General features: G+C 31.9%; 1 long non-coding RNA gene across 1 annotated transcript; it reads left to right on the top strand.

The window, feature by feature from the left end:
- Nucleotides 1–2930, top strand: LOC138124668 (uncharacterized). Its single transcript, XR_011157237.1, has 2 exons — nucleotides 1–619; nucleotides 2434–2930. It is a non-coding gene; the product is annotated as an uncharacterized lncRNA (long non-coding RNA).
- The last annotated feature ends 1748 nt before the right edge of the window (nucleotides 2931–4678 follow it).

Raw genomic sequence — 4678 nt, 5'->3', positions numbered from 1 at the left:
GATTGGTACAAGTCAGGTCGAGTTGGTGGTCGTATTGCTGTAAATGATAAGAGAAAACGCCAGCTTCATTGTAGGAAATTGATCCTTGACACGGTTGCCGGCATGCGGAACCGTGTCGTCTTTTTTGCAAAGATTTCGCCTTTGGCGATGTGATGTTCAGAGGCCATTTTGTCGTAAAATATGCAGCTAGCCGTTAAATACTCGTATTTCTGATATTTTCAAGTTGTTTGAGTACAGTTGAAATGAACCTGTTATCAGGTCTGGAGCCAGCGTGACGCTGTTTATACATTCTTAAAGTACACAAGATAGGACGCGACTCGCCAGATTACAAAATTACATCGGATGGGACGTTTTATCAGTACTCGCAACTCGCTTGGTTTGTTGATATATGTTGTCAAGCTGTTTTATTTCAACAACAATTGTGAGGGGACGCGACTTTTTACATCGTGAAATCTAATATTGATTCGCACCATTGAAAACATGAACATTTCTCAGACTACAATTTGCATGAATACGTTAAAACTAGTGGCAACTGTAGCTTGAATCATGGTAGTACAGTTAAAAAATATTTTCCTGTGCGTGCTTAATTTTTCTAACTGCAATATGTGATAAAATTAAGGTAACAAAAAATCGAATTGATAGGGAGGTTCACTGATTCAAATTCTCTCCATTAATATGTATGTGTCAGTCCAATTTACACTGCTTTGTTGTCTGGTGTGTAACTGTATTTATTTAAATTCACGTCATATTTACAAAGATACTGAATAAAAAATTGTTAGTAAATGTTTCTCGTTGACAGTAGGTAATAACTGTAAATATAATAACAGGAATTTAAATTAAAACAATTTATAGGAGATGATAAAAAAAATATTGATTTATTTCTGCATTAAATTTGTATCCAGTTTACTCACCTGGTAATTAAAAAAAAGTTGTTGCATATTACTTGAAGACAATTTAAGTAGGCACACATAAAACGTATGTATTCTCTACATATGATTATATTGAACTGTTCGTTCTATAAAGTTTAAAGCTAGATCTATGTAATTGAACACATGATATCGAGTAAGTCTTGTTACTTACAACTGATCAAACGTAAATACATTGCATACATTTTCTGAAACACGAATAATTGGTATATGTATGTATTTGATTTATTTCATGAATTAGCACAGACAGACTGGTCATTTGTGACTTCTTCTTTATTGTTAAAACAGAAGTGAAATACCAGATGTTTCAAAAAATGTATGACTAAGCGCGGCTGTGAAAAATCAACGTTAGAACAGGTACCATATGTTTAAAAATGTATGGTCAAAAGCTGCTGTAAAGAATAAAAGATTTGAAAACTTTGGCTTAACTTCAACATGAAGCGTCATGAAGTAACGAATGAAGTACATATATACGTTTTTCAACAGTTTCAGTAAGATCAAAAATAGTTTGGGTTCGAGAACAGTTCCTATATGAATGAGTCATCGTTACTAACATTTGACAGTGACGCTGTCATGGAGGTATGGTCCAGTAGCACTGTAATTAGCAAATTCAAAGTAAGGTTATGTGAATTGTGAATCTTAGCCTGTGGTAATGTGTAATAATAAATAATGTAAAGCTGCGCTACTTGTTTTCAATGTTTTTGTTTTTGACAGCTGCTCTTGAACATTTTTTTGAAACATGTGGTATAATTATTTCATCATTTGATTTTATGTATACAACCTAACTAAATCCTCTATCTATCTATTGAATGATGTAAAGAACTTAAGAACTAAATTTCACCGTGCTCTTCAACATGCTGAAAGACAAAGCTAAAATTCAGTTATCTAGAATTCAGGTGCCAATCCACATTTTTAGATCACATTTTCGGATAAAAAACAAAATTCATAACTCACATAGTCCAGATTATTTTAATAATTATTTTACAAATATTGCAAAGGAAGTCATTACTAAATTACCTACAATTGTTACTGATTCTTTTAATTATCCAAGAAGCTTAAGTATGGACTTCTCATTTCAAGAAATAACACCTATACTGAAATAAAAGACATTATAGATAATTTACAATTTTCTAATTGTAAAGATATGCATGGACAAAATCTAAAATTTTGAAATAATCTCTCTGTTCCAAAATACTTGTCAGATTTCATGCGTTTTGTTGTGATTATTGTGAATTTTAAGCCAATTCACCATATGAGTGAATCATATTAAACTGCCACTAAAATAAATTTGGTAAATCTGCCTAATAGCACGATTTTATTTGGTTTTCTTCTTTAAAGTACTAATAAGCATTTTGTGAAAAAATGAATAATATTTTGATATTACACTCGCTGTGACTCGATAGTGTCATTTATATTGTGCAAAATGGGTGAAACATGAGGTGCAGTAAATAAAAAATGTGAAATTGATAAATGTTCCCGACTTCCAATTTCCCAATTTCTTTTGCAGCACTTCGAAAATAGCCAATTGCGACATGGCGTTGTGAGTGCTGCTTCAAAAAAATTTGTCGTTCATCGCCGCACATTTTCCCTTTTGTGGAAGCTAGCAAAGGAATGAAAAGCTGCGGGTAGCGTGTGCTACAATGTGGATGCTCTAAAGTCTGGGAGATGTGGAAGGAAGAAGAAAAATTATTCACTGAATTTAGAGACCATTACCGAATGTTGCCCTTTTAACCAATTAGGACGTGAAATATTGGACAATATTTTCTTGATGTTGCAAATGTGTACACAAGAAGTAATGTTGTGTGGTGAAGGCAATGGTTATAAAAATGTCAACATGAATAAAGGGAAATTAAGACGAAACAGGAGTATTAAATGTAAACCGGAAGCTATGATAATGGCCAACAATCATCTTAATGGCGTCGCAAATATCTAAAAATTAAATTCGTTTATTGTTTTTTAACTGTACGTTCGTACGTATTAATAAATGTTGCTCTCTACAATGGCTGAATGTGACAAGTATTTTGAGACAGACTAAATGGACGATTCAAACGAAATCGGGGTTTACAAGTACAGACGCATTTTTATTACCCCTGTTATATTAGTAAAACATTTGAAAAACCTCTGCATTAACAGGTTTGTGATTATTTTGAACTAATAAGTTCTTCAATGAATCACAATTTCGATTCAGACAAGGAAACTTCACTACTTCGACTGCTGAACTATTGCTAAAATAATGAATCATAGGTGATTCTTTTAAAAAAATGTATGACATGTTATTGTGATTTCAAAAGCTTTCGATTGTATATGTCACAATAGATTACTAGCAATATTTCACTTATTTTATTATACATTTTCAACTTCCTCTTTAAATTAACATTTTATTCTTCTTCTTATTTATAAAATGGATATTAATTGATCTTCATGAATTCTAAAATTTACCATTACTATTCAACCTCAAGGTTCAGTTTTAGGCCCTGCATTGTTTACAATTTACAAATTATCTTGTTTGCAGATGATATGACTTTTCTTCCTTTTTATAAAGATTTAGTTATTTCCAAAGACATACTAAACTTATTATATGATCTAAAACAGGGATTACACCATTACATTTTTGGCATTTTATGTTGACATGGAATGTCCCTAAAGGCGGCCTTACACCAAGGCAACAATTGGCAACATGTTGCCTGCAACATTTTTTACTAATGTTGCCCGTCATTACTAAAAAATGTTGCCGGCAACATGTTGCCAATTGTTGCCTTGGTGTAAGGCCGCCTTTAATAAACATTCGAGTTGTGGAAAAAATGATATTTATCTGTTAAATGCGTTATGTTCTCTTGTGCCCCAAAATATAAGATTGATCTTGTACTAAAAATGCCTTATGTCAAAATGTCTCTGTTAGCGACACTTTTCATCCCCATTAAGTGTATTTAAACTTCAAAGAAGGTCATTTCATACAATTGCTAGATTCAATTTTAGGAGTGATCATTTGCAGAAATCATCTTGTAAATTTCAGAATTCTGACTAAACCTCACTAAGTTTATACATATGCTTGTCTCAATGATGTCAGAGTCAATTATGATCTTTATCAAACCCGTGGTGAAAAATATGGTAATACTGCACTTCATTCAAGAAATAATTTAGATATTTCTATTCAGCGCATGCTAAGATCTAGATTTGTGTAGTCTTAAATATTGGAGCCAATTTTAAGTTATTATCATTTCAAGAAATTAAACAACTAGAAATTGACAAGTCAATAATCATCATCATTTTTCACCCCATTTTTAAATTAGGTAATAAATGAAAACATTTTCAACGAAAAGAACAATGAACTGTGACCAAAAACCGCGTTTTTTGTTTAAATAGTAGTATAAAAGTAGGTATAAATGTATGACGAAAAAATTTTCAAAATCGGATGTCACGTTCTTGAATTGACTCGATAGTGTCATTTATATTGTGCAAAATGAGTGAAACATGAGGTGCAGTAAATAAAAAATGTGAAATTGATTTTCAAAATCGGATGTCATTGTCATTATGTAGAGTAATTGCCACGAATATTTTTGTGCACACGGGTAAACCAATCTTTTTTTATTAATACGTGTTCTGTACTTTTCTTAAAAAATGTAATAAGGTATCAAAAGAATTAATAGTCAAAAGTCGAAGAATAAGAGTGTTGTAGAGGTAGGTTTACACTGATAGAGACAGTTTTACTTAGGGAATTTTGATGGCTTACGAGTATAAGCGGCACAGATTTC

The sequence above is a fragment of the Tenebrio molitor genome, chromosome 2, assembly GCF_963966145.1.
Source record: "Tenebrio molitor chromosome 2, icTenMoli1.1, whole genome shotgun sequence".
NCBI classification, from domain to species: Eukaryota; Metazoa; Arthropoda; class Insecta; order Coleoptera; family Tenebrionidae; genus Tenebrio; species Tenebrio molitor.
This window is presented reverse-complemented; position numbering and strand designations above follow the sequence as displayed.